This window comes from Phyllobates terribilis, unplaced genomic scaffold, assembly GCF_046119375.1.
Source record: "Phyllobates terribilis strain yellow unplaced genomic scaffold, ASM4611937v1 Scaffold_9__5_contigs__length_417890890, whole genome shotgun sequence".
In the NCBI taxonomy this organism is placed as follows: domain Eukaryota; kingdom Metazoa; phylum Chordata; class Amphibia; order Anura; family Dendrobatidae; genus Phyllobates; species Phyllobates terribilis.
Genome location: NW_027362769.1, coordinates 347179626 through 347201546, shown reverse-complemented (window position 1 = coordinate 347201546; position 21921 = coordinate 347179626).

Here is a 21921-nt window from a genome sequence, read left to right as displayed (position 1 = left end):
TATACCAGGAAGTGGACCAAGATCGGGGACATTATGCCAAAAAGGGGACCAGGATGGGGGACATTATACCAAGAAGGGGGCCATGTTGAGAGACATTATCCCAGGAATGTGCCCAAATGGGGGACATTATTACTGGAAGGGGCTTCTCTTCATATGTACCATCCTCTTTAGTTATGTATGAGGCATTGCTGCTGTTCTTATGTGTACTGATGTTCTATTATTACATAGAATGATCTTTTGTCATGTACAGTGCGGTCCCTTACATAGCGTATTCTACATGTCTCCTCACAGGAAGAAATCACTACTTATGTTAAATTTATAGAACTGAAGCAGTGGGGGCTTGCAGTATATATTGTACATCACATAGGAAACACCGAGACTGCTCTATTTAGATCACATAGGAGACGCTGGGGCACATACCTCACATCAGATGCCAGGGCAAGTACATCACAGGAGACGCTGGGGGCATTATACATGGCAGCAGATGCTGGGGGCACATACATCACAGGAGAGGCTGGGGGCACATACATCACAGGAAACGCCGGGGCATATACATCACAGGAGATGCCGGGGTACATACATTACAGGAGATGCCAGGGCACATACATGAGATGCTAGGACACATACAGTACATCACAGAAGACACTGGGGGCATATACATCTCAGGAGAAGCTGGGGGCACATACATCACAGGAGGGCTTGGGGCATATATACATCACAGGAGGGGCTGGGGCATAAATTCATCACAGGAGACACTGGGGCATATACATCACAAGAGACGCTGGGGCACATACATTATAGGAGGGTCTAGGGGCATATACAGTGATAAGCAAAAGGGTAACAATGTTTTGAACTTTTGACTTTCAAGCTTCATACTGTATCTCACCATCCACTACTGCTTTGAACGTGAGACTACCATAATTTTATGGACAATCATCTTGGCTATTTCATACATAAATTTGGCTTGGTAATACTTAGCATATGATTAGTTATGCAGATTATTGTCATGTCCCTGCATTGTTACTGTTTTGCTCCTAAAAATCTAAATTTAAATTTTTATTATTTTGTTAGTATTTTGTAAATCCACCTTTTATTTTCAACGCTGCCTGAATCCTTCTGAGCATGCTCTCGATCAGATTCAAACATGTCTCGACCGAAATTTAATCCCAGGTCTCTGCTACACCTTCCCAACGCTGGTGCATACTGGCTGACTCACTTGGGTATGTATATAGCTTTTTCTTCAATTCTACCCACAAGTGTTCGATTGGGTTGAGGTTTGGGGACTGTGAGGGGCAATCCAGCACCTTTACTTCATTGTCATTGAACCATTTCTTCTCCAATCTTGTCTGGAACACTATCGTCCCTTTCATACCCATAGTACTCGAGTGTATGAAGTAACTCGTCTTGTAGGATACTCACATATATCTCAGCATTGAGACCACCATCGATCCTGGTCAAGTACCCAACGCCTTTGGCTGTGAAACAACCACATACCATCAGACTTCTTCCACCCAATTTGACAGTTCCTTTGATTTCTCGATCCATTAGCCCCTTTTTCCCTTGTTTCTTCTGGACCCATTTTCCCCCATCAGAGCCTAGTCTATTGACTTTCATCTCATCGTTGCAAATCACCCTTTTCCAATTTTCTACTGCTCACTTTTCGTACTTTTTTTGCAAACTCGAGCCGATGCTTTTTATGACGATATTGAAGTCAAGCCTTCTTCACCTTTTTTCAGGCCACCATTCCAGACATATGTAATGTGTTTCACACGGTGCTTGCATAGACGTCGGTGATCTCACTATAACAAAGCATACGACTCACCTCCACTGCCATGTTGGTCGCGCCAGAACTGATAGACCTTGTAAGGAGCCGACTTGTTGACTCCGATAGTTTGCCTCGTCTTCCACCTCTTGGCTTTTGAATGGTGGACAGATTTAATTTTGTATTCTTCCATCCATGGCGCTCACATGATGCAGTTTGACAATTTTCTTCACCCAGACATGCTATCGATGAGCTGGATGATGCTGTTTCTCTTTTCTTGGGAAATCTTCTTCATGGATGTTCCTCGATTCAAACCAGTGACCTTTCGTTTAGAAATCAACCTAATAACACACTGAGCTATTAGGGAATGTGAGAACAGGTTGTATTTTGTAGTATACAGGAAGAAAAAGATTTTTCCACCACCAGGAGCAAAACAGTAACAATGCAGTGACATGACAAGAATCTGCATAACTAATCATATGCTAAATAGTAACCTGTCAGATTTATATATGAGATAGCCAAGATGATTGTCTATAAAACGATGGTAGTCTCACATTGGAAGCAGTAATGGATGGTGAGATATGGACCCTGAAAATGAAAAGTTCAAAACATTGTTACCCTTTTGCTCATCACTGTACATCACAGGAGGGGCTGGGGCACATATATCACAAGGGATGCAAGGAGCATATACATCACAGGAGACGCCGGGTGCACATACATCAAAGGTGACGCTGGGTCACATGCATCACAGGAGGGACTGGGGGCATATACATCACCGGAGATGCTAGGGCATATACATCACAAGAGGGGCTGGGGGCATATACATTACAGGAGGGACTGGGAGCCTATATACATTACAGGATGGACTGGGGGCATATAGACATCACAGGACAGGCAGGGGTTTCCACCACTGCTGTCGTTGGTGGGACTGGAGCACGCTGACTTCTTCCACAAAGTGCATCCTGACACAGGACGTAATCCTTTATTCCATGCGCCACAGCGTTCTGTAGTACACGCTGCGTGCACGTGCACGCAGTGTCAGTGCCAATTAAAGGTCCAGCGACTGGCGTTGGGCCAGTCGCCTGCCCAAGCACTGCGGTTCCCAGGATTCTGCCTGGGGGCCGGAGAAAATAACAGGAGGTTCCCCACCCTTGTTCTAGAGCAGGGATGTCAAACACACATAGGGCCAAATCTAAAAACTGGGACAAAGTCACAGACCAACCAGTATACGGTATAATGAGCCCCACATAGTCCTCCATGCAGTATAATGGACCCCAACATAGTCCCCCATGCAGTATAATGGACCCCAACATAGTCTTCCATACAGTATAATGGGCCCCACATAGTCCTCCATACAGAATAATGGGCCCCACATAGTCCTCCATACAGAATAATGGCCCCACATAGTCCTCCATACAGAATAATGGCCCCACATAGTCCTCCATACAGAATAATAGGCCCCACATAGTCCTCCATACAGTATAATGGGCCCCACATAGTCCTCCATACAGTATAATGGGCCCCACATAGTCCTCTATACAGTATAATGGGCATCACATAGTCCTCCATACAGTATAATGGGCCCCACATAGTCCTCCATACAGTATAATGGCACCACATAGTCCTCCATACAGTATAATGGGCCCCACATAGTCCTCCATACAGTATAATGGGCCCCACATAGACCTCCATACAGTATAATGGCCCCACATAGTCCTCCATACAGTATAATGGCCCCACATAGTCCTCCATACAGTATAATGGGCCCACATAGTCCTCCATACAGTATAATGGCCCCACATAGTCCTCCATACAGAATAATGGGCCCCACATAGGGGTGGTGGTACTGGTGTCACTGGCCAAATATAACCACCCCGAGGGCTAGATTTGGCCCACGCGCCAGAGTATGACATGTATGTTCTAGAAGAATTACATCTACATGGACTCTACAATGCTAGCCAACAAGACTGTGAAGAATTAATCCAAGGATCATGGAAATAAGATGGGCTAAACAAGTCCTCCTGTACGAGGTGGTTAGGGGTGTGCTTGTGTCAGATACCATTATACAGGCATCCACATTTACGTCCCTATCACTTATATGTACACTCCTGACCAATAATGTTAAATTTGAATCTACTTTGCAATTTGGAAATTATTTTTTTTGTATTGTGGGGTCCTGGGTTTAAATCCCACCAAGGACAACATCTGCAAGGAGTTTGTATGTTCTCCTCGTGTTTGCGTGGGTTTCCTCCGGGTTCTCTGGTTTCCTCCCATGTTCCAAACACGTACTGATAGGGAATCTAGATTGTGAGCCCCAATGGGGACAGGGATGATAATGTCTGTAAAGTGCTGCGGAATTTATGGTGCTATATAAGTGAGTAAAATAAATAAATATGGCACAAACACAATAATCAAGGCTTGTAATCGATTTATTTGAAATTATAGGTCGCCATCTAGTGGAACAAAGTTAAAGTGCAGCAAAAAGTTTTACCAAAAGTAAATGCAATAAGTACCGTATATACTCGAGTATAAGCCGAGTTTTTCAGCACATTTTTTGTGCTGAAAAAGCCCTCCTCGGCTTATACTCGGGTATATGCTCAAGTATATACATATTCCGTTGGTGGATAGTGGTGGGGTGGTTGCGGCGGCAGAGGAGTGGGGCATACGCAGTAGCCACTGCTGCTGCTACCACGTGTGCCCATTGCTAAAGGAAAATGAATATTCCCTCTTCTCCACTCCCATGGGCGTGGATAAGAATGAATATTTATTCTCTTTAGTGGCGGGCACGGAGGAGCGCTGAGCCGCAGCTCCTGCTAACAGTGCCTGCTACTAAAGAAAATGCATATTTGCTCCTCTCCACACCCATAGTCCCAGCGTGGAGAGGAGTGAATATGCCAGCAGCTCACATCAGTGTCTGAGAGCGCATGGCTATAACGCCATGCGCTGCTCAGATGCTGACATGAGCTGCTGCAGCAGAACAGGACGAAGCGCTGGAGCAGAGGTGAGGAAGGAAGGTGAGTATAAGTGTTTATTTTTTAATGTGTGCAGTGATGGGGCCATCCATACCAGGATTTGGGGATGAGGAGGCCATAAATACCAGGATTGGGAATGAGGGGGCCATCCATACCAGGATTGGGGGATGAGGAGGCCATGCATACCAGGATTGGGGGATGAGGGGGGCATGCATACCAGGATTGGGGATGAGGGGTGCCATACATACCAGGATTGGGGATGAGGGAGCCATGCATACCAGGATTGGAGGATGAGGAAGCCATGCATACCAGGATTGGAGGATGAGGAAGCCATGCATACCAGGATTGGGGGATGAGGAGACCATGCATACCAGGATTGGGGGATGAGGAGGCCATACATATCAGGATTGGGGATGAGGGGGGCATGCATACCAGGACTGGGGATGAGGGGTGCTGTACATACCAGGATTGGGGGAGGAGGAGGCCATATATACAAGGATTGGTGATGAGGGGGCCATGCATACCAGAATTGGGATGAGGGGTGCCATGCATACCAGGATTGGGGGATGAGGAGGCCATGCAAACCAGGATCAGAGGATGAGGGGTGCCATGCATACCAGGACTGGGGATGAGGGGTGCCATGCATACCAGGATTGAGGATGAGAGGGCCATGCATACCAGGATTGGGGATGAGGAGGCCATGCATACCAGGATTGGGGGATGAGGAGTGCCATGCATACCAGGATTTGGAATGAGGGGGCCATACATAGCAGGATTGGGGATGAGGAGGCCATGCATACCAGGATCAGAGGATGAGGGGTGCCATGCATACCAGGACTGGGGATGAGGGGTGCCATGCATACCAGGATTGAGGATGAGAGGGCCATGCATACCAGGATTGGGGATGAGGAGGCCATGCATACCAGGATTGGGGGATGAGGAGTGCCATGCATACCAGGATTTGGAATGAGGGGGCCATACATAGCAGGATTGGGGATGAGGAGGCCATGCATACTAGCATTGGGGATGAGGGGGCCATGCATACCAGGATTAGGGAATAAGGAGGCCATGTGACTCGCCCCCTGGGCCGTGGGGTACCCGGAACCGGGCTTCTGTACGATGCTGGGGGTAGTAGTGGCAACCCGATCCCGTGGCTCAGGGTGGTCAGACCAAATTGTGGCGGTCTATTTATCAGGAATGTCCGACTACGCCACCCGTGGATTGCGGTCAGGGATAACCGCCGCTGCAGGGCAGGCCACAGGGGCTGGTGTTGGTGTGCAGCACAGAGGTAGAATAACTCCCCACGGGAGGAGTGTAGCCCCAGGGTAGTGTAGGTGGATGTTGGGGGTGATAGTTCTGTCCGCGATGGTCAGAATGCAGAGTCCGCTTAAACAATTCAGGGTCTTTATTATAACAGATGGTAATGACCCAACAACAGTACCGGCTAGAAGGGGGCCTGGATGTCTGAGAACACTCGGGAACCCCTCTGGTCAGGGTGAGGGTGTAGGCCTACCGTGCTCTCTAAGCTCTTTCTGACTATTTCCCCCTTTAGTGGTAAAATAGCCCACGTCTCTGAGCGTGCCGTGTATTCTCACCCGTATGGCTTGCAACTTGGGCTCCTTTTATCTCTGGCCTCTCTTGGCTTTGCTGGTCCTTTCTGTTGTGGCGGAGCCTCCGGGCTTCTTAGGCCAAAGGACATGAAATCCCTTGCGGATTGGTTCTCTGCTGCTGGACTTAGAGTCTTTACAGCCTCGGACCCCAATGTCCGGTAGATTATTCTCCCTTTCTGCCAGGACAGGCTCTCGGCGCCGTTCCTCCACTGCCTCACGACCTCCTCAGCTACAGCTGAACTGTCCCTCCTTCTTTGGGACTAGTCTCACTCCTGAGCTAGGTCGTCCAGTTCTCTCTAACCCTGCCCCCAGTTCCAGCTTTTATAGGGGCAGCCAGCTCCCCCTACTGGCCTGGGACAGGAGGTGCTGTATGCTAATTGTCCCTAACCAGGGAACCTCCCTCCTGCTCTCAGACACAGCCTTGATTACTTGTGGCATCCAGGCCTGGGGTGACACATTCCCCCCTAGTAAAAATTAGTACTCCGGGACTAAGCCTTTTTGGCCAAAAACAAACAGGGTAAATACGCACAACCAATAAACATCAGCAAATACCAGCACAATTTGAGTTCTTAAGGTCACAGTGTGGTCTGTGACCGGGTGTCCATATCACCAACAAAAGAAGAGGGTCACAGTATGATCTGTGACCGGGTGTCCATTTCACCAACACAAGGGGAACCTTAACCAGGTGGGGGTCTGTCCTTGCCCCGAGTTCTTCACAGTCTTTATTCATTCTTCGGTTAAGCTTCAAAAGGAGGCACTTTGTGCAATTATTTACAAGCAGTCACGGTTACTCAAAGTTCATAACCTGTTAGTCCATATAGTCAACTGAAAGAAACTGAAAAAACATAATTACTAGTCATGCAATTAACTGTTTAAACATTTGACAATTATTTACAAGGGTTATTTACAGTTCTTCACACACCCTATATTTTCCAACGAGCGGGTATCTGCCCGCTAGTGCTCCGGGTTGACCTGCGTAACCCACTGTCTGGTGGTGGTCTAACCTGGCTTTCCCCACTAGCATTTAGGGTACAGCTACTAGCTGGGTTTACAGGCAGTGCAGGCAGCTGTCTGCGGGTCCTTTGGCTTACCGCAGGCATGGCAGGCTCACTGTCAGCAGAGGGTTGACTCTCCTGGGCTGCTGGCATGGGTTCTTCTGCCTCTGGGGCTGCTTGTTCTTCTGATTCTTTGTGCTCTCCTGTAGGTTCCTGCTGGGTTGGTTGAAGGAAGTGTAGGACGGGTACCACTATTGCGTCGTTTATCCGAGTCCAGTAAAGGGGGAACTCTCCAAGAACTGTGCTGATCATTTCTTCCTTGTCCTCTGCGGGTTCAAGGTCATCTTGATCTTCTCCTGCACTCTGTGTCACGGGTGTGTCGCCACGAAGATCGTCGCGATTACACAGCCTGACTTCTCGCAGCTGAGTTTTTGGTGCTTGGTGTTTTTCGGCAGGGAGGGAGTTAATTCTCTCTCTCTGTGCTAGACGAGGCCCAGCCTCGCCCAGCTGCAGTTAATTCTGCAGTATTGGGACTCCTTCAAATACCTGCCGTTCTGATAGGGTAGTTGTCGGTGAAAGCTTTTCATGCAGACTATCAGAGTGATACGTGGTATTGTGGAGTTTGGAGCGAAGTGTACTCGGTGTGGTTTTTTCCCTTCCTCGCTTTATTCTTTATCCCCTTACCCATTGGTGTTCCCTCCGTTGTAGTGGTGTAAGTTTTTTGTATGCGAGGTGGTTTTTGGTTTGCCCCTTGTACTGTCTCGTTCGTCTTGTACTGTGTTTGGCATATACGGTCCTGTCCCCAATTGTTGTGATCGGGGTCCTTCTCAGGACTAGATTACTGAGGTTCAGGGATTCTCAGGAGGTAGGTTTACGCTGGCGGCCTGGACCTCTGTACCATCAACAGTACCTCCAGGTAGAGGGATTAGGCAGGGCCTCAGTGTAGGGTCAGCATAGGCTCCTGACCTCCTGAACGCCGAGACAGCGTGACATTTTCACTGACCCACTAAAAGATTCTCTCCAGCCACCATGGATCCAGTAGCCAATATAGCTCGGCAGTTGCAGAGTTTGTCCTTGGAGCTGGCGGATGTTAAGTCCAAGGTTTTGTATCCCCTGGAGCAAGCCGGATCAGAACCCAAAGTGGCTCTCCCTGACAGGTTCACGGGGGGGCAGGACAAGTTTTTTGTTTTCCGGGAGGCATGTAAGTTGTACTTTCGGCTGCGGCCTCGGTCATCGGGGAGTGAAGAACAAAGGGTGGGAATAGTCATCTCGCTCCTTCAAGGGGACCCCCAATCTTAGGCGTTCTCTCTTCCCCCGGGCTCTCCGGCTCTCCGGACAGTGGATGGGTTTTTCTCTGCTCTGGGTCTTGTATATGATGACCCGGATCGGATCTCCCTTGCTGAATCTAAGTTACGTAGGATCCAGCAGGGAGATCGTCCTGCAGAGGAATTCTGTTCAGAGTTCTGTAGGTGGGCCACGGACACCCAGTGGAATGACCCGGCTCTTCGGAGCCAGTTTTGTCAAGGTTTATCTGACAAATTAAAGGATATGTTGGCACAGTATGACTCTCCCGCGTCGCTGGAAGCCGCTATGGCCCTTGCTATTCGCATTGACAGACGGCTTCGGGAGAGGTGCGGGATAACTCCACCCCCTGTGATGACTCCACCTTCTACAAGGGTCCCTTATATGGAGGTTCCCCTGGTCAGTCCAGAGGAGCCTATGCAGTTAGGAGGGACATCCTTTCGGGGGAGGGGACCGGCGGTGTGCCACAAGACAGGAAGGTGTTTCTTCTGCGGGAGAAAGGGACATTTTATTGAGGGGTGTCTTTCCCGTCCTTCGCAGAGCAAAGAGTCGTCGGAAAACTATTGATCCCAGGTTATGTGGTGGACGGCAATCTGGGAGTAGGTATTTCGTCCCTAGGTTCGTCTCAGTTTCTTGTACCGGCGGAGGTGGTGGTGGGTACGAGAACTGAGAGGTTATCTGTTCTTCTGGATAGTGGGGCCGGGGCTAATCTGGTGGACGCTCGGTTTGCTCGGGTTCAAGGTATGCGATTGAGTGTGTTGGCTAAACCCATCCCCATATTCTCGATCGACGCCAGGCCTCTCGGTCAGGGAAGTTTTTCGCAAGCGGTGCATAACATAAATCTTCAGGTGGGGGCGATACATAAAGAACTGTTGTCTTGTTACGTGTTGGAGGGTCTTCCCACTCCTATTGTGTTGGGCCTTCCTTGGTTAACTAAGCATAACCCGGTTATTAATTGGCAATCTAGAGAGATAAGCCAATGGAGTGAATTCTGTAAAAAAAACTGCATGAATACGGTCATCGGTACGGTCGCTCCTAGGGTCTTACCCCCATTTCTGGCTGACTTTGAGGATGTGTTCTCGGAAAGAGGGTGTCAGGAGCTACCTCCTCATCGCGTGTATGACTGTTCGGTAAAACTGCTTCCTGGGGTCAAGTTACCTAAATCTAGGTTGTATAATTTGTCTGGTCCGGAGAGGCAGGCCATGAAGGATTATATTTCAGAGAGTCTGGCTAAGGGGCATATTAGACCTTCATCTTCCCCGGTGGCCGCGGGGTTCTTCTTTGTAAAGAAGAAAGATGGTGGCCTACGCCCTTGCCTGGATTTCCGTGAACTTAATCGGATTACGGTCCGAGATCCGTATCCGCTCCCACTTATCCCCGATCTCTTCAATCAGATCGTGGGCGCCAAATGGTTCTCTAAATTGGATCTCAGGGGGGCGTACAATCTGATTAGGATGAAGGAGGGGGATGAGTGGAAGACGGCTTTTAACACTCCGGAGGGACATTATGAGAACCTTGTCATGCCATTTGGTCTGACTAATGCCCCGGCGGTGTTCCAACACTTTGTTAATGACATTTTTCGCTGCCTGGTGGGTCAGTTTGTTGTTATTTATCTGGATGACATCTTAATTTACTCGCCTGATCTTGTGTCTCATCAGGAGCATGTTAGGCAGGTGTTACAGATCTTGCGGGATAATAAACTGTACGCCAAGTGGGAAAAGTGTGTGTTCGCCGTTCAGGAACTCCAGTTTCTAGGCTTCCTGGTGTCAGCGTCTGGTTTTCGTATGGACCCTGGGAAAGTGCGGGCAGTTCTTGAGTGGGATCTGCCAGAGAATCTTAAGGCACTACAACGTTTTCTGGGGTTTGCTAATTATTACCGGAAATTCATTCGTAATTTCTCGTCCATGGTTAAACCTCTTACAGACATGACAAAAAAAGGGACGGATTTTTCTAGGTGGTCTGACAAGGCTTGTCAAGCTTTCTCCTCCTTGAAAAAATGTTTTGCCTCGGCACCCATACTCATTCAACCTGATGCGTCACAGCCATTCATTGTAGAGGTAGACGCTTCTGAGGTAGGGGTAGGGGCAGTATTATCACAAGGTTCGTCTCCTGGTAAATGGCGTCCGTGCGCTTTTTTCTCTAAAAAATTGTCGTCCGCTGAGAGGAATTACGATGTCGGCAATAGGGAACTCTTGGCCATTAAGTTAGCTTTTGAGGAGTGGCGCCATTTTTTGGAGGGGGCTATCCATCCGGTCACCGTCATCACCGATCACAAGAACCTGCTATATCTGGAGTCCGCAAAACGTCTGAATCCCAGACAAGCTAGGTGGTCATTGTTTTTTACCAGGTTTAATTTTGTCGTCACATATCGTTCTGGATCAAAAAATGTAAAGGCGGATGCCTTATCTCGTAGTTTCCCTGGGGCCGGGAATACGGATGACCCGGTTCCTATCCTTCAGGAGGGGGTGGTGGTGTCGGCAGTATGCTCTGAGCTTGAGGAGGAAGTATTGGAGGCTCAGGGGGACGCCCCTGTTGGACCTCCTGGGAGACTGTTTGTTCCAGATCAGTTGCGACAAAAGGTGATCGAGGCACACCATAACTCAGCTTTGGCAGGACACCCAGGGAGTAAAGCAACTGTGGATCTCCTTTCGCGTCGGTTTTGGTGGCCTAATTTACATAGGGAGGTGGGAACTTTTGTTGCGTCCTGTGGGGTTTGTGCGCGCTCTAAGACCCCACGTACCCGTCCGTCTGGGGCTCTCTTACCTTTGAAGATCCCGGAGCGTCCTTGGACTCATCTGTCTATGGACTTTATTACGGATCTCCCGCCATCTTCGGGTAAAACGGTCATACTCGTTGTAGTGGACAGGTTCAGCAAGATGGCACATTTTATCGCTCTTCCTGCTCTTCCTAATGCTAAAACTCTTGCGCAGGTGTTCATTGAGGAGATTGTAAGGCTTTACGGTGTACCCTCTGATGTGGTGTCTGATCGGGGGTCTCAGTTTGTGTCCAAATTTTGGAGGGCATTTTGTACACGGCGGGGGATGCATTTATCGTTTTCTTCGGCTTTTCATCCTCAGACCAATGGTCAGACGGAACGTCTGAACCAGAGTTTGGAGACATATCTCCGGTGTTTTGTGTCAGAGAACCAGGAGGACTGGGCTTCTTTCTTACCTCTGGCGGAGTTTGCTCTTAATAATAGGCACAGTGAGTCCACTGGTAAGTCCCCGTTTTTTGGGGCATATGGTTTTCACCCCCAGTTTTGTACTTTCAGTAGGGGGGGCTCTTCGGGGGTTCCTGAGGAGGAACGATTTTCGTCATCACTCGCTTCGATATGGAAAGGGGTGCTGTATAATCTAAGTTCTATGGGGAACCGATACAAACGTATGGCTGATAGGAAGAGAGTGTCTGGTCCGGACCTAAGTGTGAACGATCGGGTATTGTTGTCTACCAAGAATATAAAACTTAAGGTTCCCTCCTGGAAACTGGGTCCCAGGTTCATCGGGCCGTATAGGATCTGCTCTATAATTAATCCGGTGGCATTTCGTCTTGACCTCCCCTCTACTTTTAAAATTCACAACGTGTTCCACAGATCTTTGCTTAAAAGGTATGTGGCGCCGGTGATACCGTCACCTTTACCTCCTCCTCCTGTGGTGGTCAATGGTAACTTGGAGTTTCAGGTATCGAAAGTCATCGATTCACGTTTTAATCGCCGGTCCCTTCAGTACCTGGTTCATTGGAAGGGGTATGGTCCTGAGGAGAGGATGTGGGTTCCTGCGTCGGATATTAACGCAGACCGATTATTTCGGGCCTTCCACACGACTCACCCGGATAAACCTGGCCCTGAGGGTCCGGAGGCCCCTCGTAGAAGGGGGGGTACTGTCACGGGTGTGTCGCCATGAAGATCGTCGCGATTACACAGCCTGACTTCTCGCAGCTGAGTTTTTGGTGCTTGGTGTTTTTCGGCAGGGAGGGAGTTAATTCTCTCTCTCTGTGCTAGACGAGGCCCAGCCTCGCCCAGCTGCAGTTAATTCTGCAGTATTGGGACTCCTTCAAATACCTGCCGTTCTGATAGGGTAGTTGTCGGTGAAAGCTTTTCATGCAGACTATCAGAGTGATACGTGATATTGTGGAGTTAGCAGCGAAGTGTACTCGGTGTGGTTTTTTCCCTTCCTCGCTTTATTCTTTATCCCCTTACCCGTTGGTGTTCCCTCCGTTGTAGTGGTGTAAGTTTTTTGCATGCGAGGTGGTTTTTGGTTTGCCCCTTGTACTGTCTCGTTCGTCTTGTACTGTGTTTGGCATATACGGTCCTGTCCCCAATTGTTGTGATCGAGGTCCTTCTCAGGACTAGATTACTGAGGTTCAGGGATTCTCAGGAGGTAGGTTTACGCTGGCGGCCTGGACCTCTGTACCATCAACAGTACCTCCAGGTAGAAGGATTAAGCAGGGCCTCAGTGTAGGGTCAGCATAGGCTCCTGACCTCCTGAACGCCGAGACAGCGTGACACTCTGTAGTTGCTCGGGGCACCTTTTTAGGTGGTCTCTGGAGACGGTGCTAGTGGTTTCTCCTCCATCCTTGGTAATTACACATACCTTCGAAATGTCGTGGTTGGACGGCAGTACTGTGTACGGGTCTCTCTCCCACTGGTCATCTAGCTTGTGAAGCTTTCTCTTCCGCTTCAGGACCTGCTCACCAGGTTCCAGGGGACCAGCAGGGGCGTGTTGGTTGAAGAGCCTCTCTTGCTTTTCTCTCGCTTGAGCCAGACTCCTCTCCACACTCTCCTGTACCTTCTTGTACTGTAGCCGCCATTCCGTATCCCAGTCCGCGTCTGGAGAGGTGCCCTCGGGTGTCAGGACTCCCATCTCCAGGTCTACCGGCAGCTTACCTGGTCTTGCTCGCATCAGGTAAGCTGGGGTGCAATTTGTAGCATTCACCGGGATATGGTTGTATAAGTCTATCAGGTCTGGCAGCTTCTCCGGCCACAGGCTGCGTTCTTCCAGGGGCAACGTCTTGAGGAGATCAATGACAATATTATTCATTTTCTCACACAGCCTGTTGGTTTGCGGGTGGTAAGGCTTTGTCCGAATCTTCTTACAGCCGTAGAGGTTGCAGAACTCCTGGAAGATTTCCGCCTCGAACGCTGGACCTTGATCTGTCAAGACCTGTTCCGGATACCCATGTGGACGGCAGAAGTGTTGTTGGAAGGCTCTGGCCGTTGTTTGGGATGTCAAGTCTTTAACAGGAACCACCACCAGGAACCGGGAATAGTGATCCACTATTGTCAGGGCATAGACGTAGCCCGACCGGCTTGGAGCCAATTTCACATGATCCAGAGCTACCAGCTCAAGAGGCTGCCTGGTGACGATGGGCCTCAAGGGTGTCTTCTGGCTGGTACGGTGTTATGTTCTGCTACCAAAGCTAAGGAAAGAGAGGAGATCTGTCCCTACTATAGGACTCAGCTGAATCCCTACGATGTAACAGGGAACCTGATCCTGCGATCAGACCTGCTAAAGTCCTAATCTAGTCTGTACGGAGACCTATAGATGTGGGGAGGGAATCCCTACAAGTACTAAGGACTGGGAGGAATATGGGACACCTCCTAACAGAAATAGTAGCAGACAGACGAACAAACAAAATAGATAGAACATAGAGGTCCGTAGACCAAGCAAACTAACAGAGTTAGATACAGAGCACAGGCTAGCTAGAAAGTAGATATACAATGAAGTCCAGCAAAGCCAGAAGGGCGGAGCAGGACTAAATAGGCCAACAAGGTCATGTGACCAGCAAAGGAAAAAAAACCTAACAGCAAGGTTCTAACAGTACCCCCCCTTCTAAGAGGATCCTCCGGATCCCCTAGGACCAGGCTTATCAGGAAATCTCCTGTGAAACGCTCTGATAAGTCTGGACGCGGAAACATCATCTGACCTCACCCAAGAGTTATCCTCGGGTCCGAAACCTTTCCAGGCCACAAGATACTGCAAACTACCTCTATACCGTCTAGAGTCAAGGATGCGAGAAATTTCATATTCCCCGTCCTCCACCACCGGAGGAACAGAGGCAGAGGCGTCACCATCCGACACAACAGCTTTTTTTAACAGAGAGACATGAAAGACCGGATTAATTCTCCAGGAGGTAGGAACCTCCAACCTAACAGCAGATTGGTTGACAACCTGAAGCACCTTAAAGGGCCCTACAAACTTGGGACCCAATTTCTTAGAAGGAATCCTCAACCGCAGATTCCTAGAGGACAACCAAACCATGTCACCAACAGCGAACAAAACCTCCTGTCGTTTCCTATCAAAGTAGTCTTTAGATTTTCTGTTGGCCTCCTGAAGATTACCACGCACATCCGTCCAAACTCTTTCCAAATCACCGGAAAAATTCTCCTCCTCAGGCACGGCAGATCCCAACTTGGAGAACGACCCAAACGACGGATGTCTACCAGAACAACAAAAAAAAGGCGAACAACCAGCAGAAGAAGATGTATGATTGTTCAGAGCAAATTCGGCAAGTGGCAGAAACTCAGACCACCCCTCTTGATTGTCTGCCACAAAACAACGCAAGAACTGCTCAACATCCTGGTTTTTCCTTTCTGTCTGGCCATTAGATTCAGGATGATATCCGGACGAAAACGACAAATGAATTCCCAACCTGTCACAAAAGGCACGCCAAAAACGAGCCACGAACTGAGGACCCCTATCAGAAACAATGTCAGTAGGAACGCCATGAAGTCTGACAATTTCCTTGACAAAGGCCTTAGCGAGAGTTTTAGCGCAGGGCAGTTTGACGAAGGGAACCAAGTGACACATCTTGCTAAAACGGTCCACGACCACCCAGATGACAGTAAAACCCTCAGAGGGGGGAAGGTCAGTTATAAAGTCCATAGCCAAATGTGTCCAAGGAGCACTGGGGACCTCCAAAGGACAAAGCAACCCCGCAGCAGGAGTATGTGAGGACTTAGATCTAGCACATATAGTACATTGGCGCACCCACTTAATGACTTCCTTCTGCCATCCAGGCCACCAAAAACTGCGACCCACCAGTCTCTTGGTCTCAGAGATTCCGGGATGACCTGCCAACCGAGATTCGTGACACTCAACAAACAAATCTCTCCTAAAGGTCCCAGGCACAAACAACCTCCCATGAGGAGTGTTAGATGGGGCATTCTCCTGAGCTTTAAGAATCTCATCTTCCAAAACGGAGTCTAAAGCAGCTATCACAACACCTTCTTGTAAAATGTTTTCCTCTTTCTCAGCACCGACTATGGGAGAAAAACTGCGAGACAAGGCATCCGCCTTAACATTCTTAGTACCAGGGATGTAAGTAACGGAGAAATTAAACCGCGAGAAAAACAGTGCCCACCTAGCCTGACGGGCATTCAGGCGCTTGGCAGCATCAAGATATATCAGATTTTTATGATCCGTAAGAACCTGAACGGGAAATTCCGCACCTTCCAAGAAGTGGCGCCAGTGTTCAAATGCGAGTTTAATAGCCAATAATTCCCGATTACCAATATCGTAATTCAATTCAGTCTCCGAAAATTTTTTTGAAAAAAAGGCACAGGGATGTAATCCATCCCCGTTATCCTGAGACAATACTGCGCCAACCCCCACAGAGGAAGCATCAACCTCAACCAAAAACGGCCTAGTAACATCAGGCTGCATAAGGATGGGAGCAGAGGTGAACCTCTCCTTGAGATACACAAAAGCTTCAATGGCCTCAGAAGACCACTGAACCGCATCAGCACCTTTCCTGGTGAGATCAGTCAGAGGTTTGACAATACTAGAAAATTTTTTTATGAACTTTCTATAGTAATTGGCGAAACCCAAAAACCTCTGTATCGATTTCAAACCAATAGGCCTAGGCCATTCCTGCACAGCCTGAACCTTAACCGGATCCATCTCAAAACCTTTGCTGGAGATAATGTAGCCCAAAAAACTAATTCTCTGTACAGCGAACTCACATTTCTCCAGCTTAGCAAAAAGCAAATTGTCCATTAATAACTGTAATACCTCACGCACGCTCCGCCAATGAGACTCCAGATCTGGCGAATAAATCAAAATGTCATCCAAATACACAACCACATTTTTACCGATCAAAGGTCTAAGGATGTCATTAATCAGATTCTGAAAAAATGCAGGAGCATTAGTAAGACCAAAAGGCATAACCAGATTCTCAAAATGACCCACAGGAGTGTTAAAAGCAGTCTTCCATTCATCACCCTCCTTCATGCGCAACAGATTGTATGCCCCCTTAAGGTCAATTTTAGAGAACCACTTGGCCCCCAATAACTGGTTAAACAGATCAGGAATCAATGGCAGTGGGTAAGGATTGCGTACCGTAATTTTGTTAATCTCACGAAAATCCAGACAAGGACGTAAACCGCCGTCCTTTTTTTTTACAAAAAAAAATCCAACCGCCACAGGAGACTTAGAGGGCCTAATGTGACCGGCGGCCAAGCTTGTCTGTATGTATTCCTCCAAAGCCTTCCTCTCAGGAATAGTAAGGTTAAATAAACGACTCTTAGGAAGAGTCGCTCCAGGGACAAATTCAATAGAACAATCATAGTCTCTATGGGTAGGCAAAACCTGCGATTCTTTCTCAGAAAAAACTCTCCAAAAATCCTGAATAGGAACAGGCAATTCTCCCCTATCCAAAGCTGCAATACGCCCGTTACAACACTTGTCATAACATTTATGGCTCCAGGATTTAATTTCACTGGTAGACCAATCCAGTACAGGATTGTGAAATTTTAACCAGGGCAAACCCAATATTACTGGAGAAGGCAAGTTATTCAACACTACCAAATCCAATTTCTCATGGTGAACACCATTAATAGTGAGAGGAAATTCACTGACCTTGAGAGTAATATTCTTCAAAGGGGAGCCATCCACAGAAACCACAGCAATGGGGGATGATAAAGGTTCAGGTTTTAAATTGAGTTTTTCCACGAATCCCCCATCAATTACATTCAGTGTAGACCCGCAATCAACAAACACCCGAAATTCCATCAATTTTTTCTGAGCAATCGTGGAAGCAGCTAAAAATACACCCTTGGAATTTAAACAGGCAATACGGGCGTGACTGACCATTTTTTTTTCTTTCTTCATACGAAGCTCACAGCCTTTAATCAAATGACCAGATTTTCCGCAATAGAAACACAAGCCTTCCGAAAAACGACGGTCTTTTTCTTGAGAGCGAGGTGCCACCGATCCAATCTCCATCGGTTCACCACTGTTAATACACACATTATCATAACCAGAAACTGACATAGCAGAGGATTTGCTCTCATTAACCCTAGCACGCAGTCTTCTATCCACCCGTATAGCTAATTGCATAGCCTGTTGCAAATCCTCAGGTGTAGGATAAGCAATTAGCAGGTCTTTAACCCTTTCACTGAGCCCAGCAAGAAATAGACTTTTCAGAGCAGAATCGTTCCACCCTGTTTGAGTGGACCAACGACGAAAATGTGTACAATATTTTTCCACATTACCCGATCCTTGTTTTAAACGTCTCAACTCAGTCTCAGCTGATGCGACACGGTCAGGATCATCATATAATAGTCCCAAAGCAGAAAAAAAACTATCCACTGATCTGAAGCATGAATCACTAGGTTGCAAAGAAAAGGCCCACTCCTGAGGCTCTTTGCGCAAAAGTGACATTATGAACCCTACGCGCTGGGATTCATCCCCAGAGGACTTAGGTCTCAAACAAAAATACAATAAGCAAGCATTTTTAAATGAAAAAAATTCTCGGTGTTCACCAAAAAATAAATCCGGCAAACATACCTTAGGCTCCAAGAAATGTGCTCCAGGACAGTTACTCACGTGCTGACGGAGCTCGGCCACCTCCAGAGAGAGTCCCTGCAGGCGATGAGCCAAATCCTGAACCGACACCATGATGGAACAGAAAAATCTTTCCTTAGAGAATTTGCTGGCTGGACTTACTGTTATGTTCTGCTACCAAAGCTAAGGAAAGAGAGGAGATCTGTCCCTACTATAGGACTCAGCTGAATCCCTACGATGTAACAGGGAACCTGATCCTGCGATCAGACCTGCTAAAGTCCTAATCTAGTCTGTACGGAGACCTATAGATGTGGGGAGGGAATCCCTACAAGTACTAAGGACTGGGAGGAATATGGGACACCTCCTAACAGAAATAGTAGCAGACAGACGAACAAACAAAATAGATAGAACATAGAGGTCCGTAGACCAAGCAAACTAACAGAGTTAGATACAGAGCACAGGCTAGCTAGAAAGTAGATATACAATGAAGTCCAGCAAAGCCAGAAGGGCGGAGCAGGACTAAATAGGCCAACAAGGTCATGTGACCAGCAAAGGAAAAAAAACCTAACAGCAAGGTTCTAACATACGGTCCTTCCTTCTGAGGTTACATGGGCCGCAGTCCCTGCACCACTTCTCTATGGCCCCTCTCATACCGATCCAGAAGAACCGCTCTCTCAGTAGGAACTCCAGTTTCTTCCACCCGAAGTGTCCTGCTCTGTCATGGTAGGCCTCCAGGACCATTGCTGCATCTCGTCTTGGGACCACTACTTGCCAGGTCAGCTCGTGCGTCCGGTGGTTGACAAGCCTTCTGCACAGCTTACCTTCGTAGAGGAATAGCCTGCTTTTCTCCTTCCATAACTGCTTGGCTTCCTCTGGAGCGTCCGGGCCAGGGCTAGCGTCTGCCTGGGTTAACGTCTTTCACCAGGCGAATTGCAGGGTCACTATCTTGCGTTTCAGCCCAGCCGTGGTGGGGTAAGGGGTTGAACATGACGGTGGTTAGGTCTTTGTCTCTTACCCGGTGAGAATACTGAGTGGCCCCATACCGGTGGAACGCAGGGAGCTCTACTTCCTCCAGCTCTTCTGAGTCTTCTTCTCCTTCGGGTAGGTGGGGCATTCTTGATAGGGCGTCTGCATTGGCGTTGGGTCTGCCTGCTCGGTATTTGATTGTGAAGTCATAATTTGATAGCCGGGCCATCCACCGCTGTTCTAGGGCACCGAGTCTTGCATTGTCCAGGTGTGTCAACGGGTTGTTGTCCGTGTACACAGTGAACTTTGCGGAGGCCAGGTAATGTTTAAACCGTTCCGTGACGGCCCACACCACTGCCAAGAATTCTAGCTTGAAAGAGCTGTAATTCTCCGGGTTTCTTTCAGTGGGCCTCAGCTTCCGGCTGGCATACGCTATCACTCGTTCCCTGCCCTGTTGATTTTGGGACAGTACGGCTCCTAGCCCCACATTATTGGCGTCGGTGTGGAGGATAAAAGGCTGGCCATAATCAGGGTAGGCCAGAATTTCATCCCCCGTGAGGGCCATTTTCAGCTGGCGGAAGGAATCCTCTTTCAACTTGTCCCACTTGAAGGGTGGCTTGTGACTTCTGGATTTAGACTGACCTATCAGGAGGTCCTGCATTGGAGCTGCCATCTTAGTGAACCCGGGGATGAACCTTTGGTAGTAGCCAACCAACCCGAGGAATTGCCTCACTTCTTTGATGTTAGAGGGGCTTGGCCAGCTCTTGATGCCTGTAACCTTGTCGGGGTCGGGGGCTACTCCCTCAGCACTCACCACGTGCCCCAGGTACTGTACCTTCGGTTTCAACAGGTGACACTTTTAGGGCTTCACTTTCAGGCCAAAGCCTGCCAGGGCTTCGAACACCTCTGCCAGATGTTTCAGATGGTCCTCGTAGGTCTTTGAATATACAATCACGTCGTCCAGGTAAAGTAGGACTGTCTCAAAGTTTCGGTGCCCTAGACAGCATTCCATCAGCCTCTGGAAGGTCCCGGGTGCATTGCAGAGCCCGAATGGCATACAGTTGAATTCACTTAATCCCATCGGGGTGGTGAAGGCGGTCTTCTCCTTGTCAGCCTCTGCCACAGAAACCTGCCAGTACCCGCTAGTAAGGTCCAAAGTAGAGAAGAAATTAGCTGATTTTAGTGCGGCCAAAGACTCCTCTATTCTAGGCAACGGGTATGCGTCTTTATGGGTGATACGATTGACTTGTCTATAGTCCACGCACATTCTCATGGTACCGTCTTTCTTTTTTACCAGAACCAAGGGGGCTGCCCAGGGGCTACAACTGTCTCTAATGACCCCGGCTTCTTTCATTTCTCTCAGCATGCCCTTTGCGCTCTGATAGTGTGCGGGGGGTGCAGGTCTGTATCTTTCTTTTATTGGTAGGTGGCTCCCCATGGGGATGTGGTGTTCTACCCCTTGCACTCTGCCGAAGTCCAGCGGGTGCTTACTAAAGATCCTCTCGTACTCCTGAACCACCCGGTAGACTCCTTGTTTTTGGTGCAGAGGAGTGGAGTCAGCACCCACATGGAGTTTCTGGCACCAGTCCTCCTTGTGTTTCTGGGAGCCATTACCCTCCGCCTGGGGAGATGGAGGCAAGGGTTCCACGGCCCTGACAGCATTGTGTTCAACAGCATACAATTTGGCTAGTGTAGCGTACCGGGGCAAGTGTATTTCCCTTTCCCCAATGTTTAAGATCCGGACGGGCACCCTCCCATGACGGACATCAACCACCCCCCGGGCTGTCAAAATGGTGGGCCTGCTGTCTGAGTACACGGGTTCTTCCTCTCAACCCGATTACAGTCCGACACCAGATCATCATTTCACTTTTGGGAGGCATGGAAATGGGGAACGGGTCACTCATCCTCACGCTACCGATCTCACCACCAGACAGTTCTACCTGTTGCCGTCTCATCAGAGCTCTTATCTCTTTCTGGAGGACTCTCTGTTGGCTGGAACTCGCATTCATCGCCACCTGCTGCAAAATTACAATTACTTCTAAAAGACAATTTTCAATCACGTTAGTACCCAAGGTTATTTTAGGGTGACTTTCTCAACGGTCAATGTCCACATGATCACTCCCTGTGCCGGCAGTTCAACTTTACCAATCTTAATGGTCATCTCTCTGAACCCCACCTGCGGCACGGGTTGGCCATTGCTGGCGATGATGATTAAGTCATCGTCTGGATAACGGGTTATATCGGTGTCACTCCAGTACTGCTTGAAAAGTACGTAGGGGATGGTAGTCACTTGAGACCCGGTGTCCAGCAGTGCACTCATGGGGATACCGTCCAGCACTACGGGTAAAACAGGGCGCCCCCCCACGTACTTATCGCGCCAATTAGACGGGCCTGATGACCTTATGCCTGGGGGTTGGCCCTCTGCCCCAGGTCGGACCCGTTTAAAGTACAGTACCTGGCTATGTGTCCCGGCTGGCTGCAACGGCGGCAAATCGGCTGTCCATCCTCAGTGTAACGGTCGGTGGGCCTCCC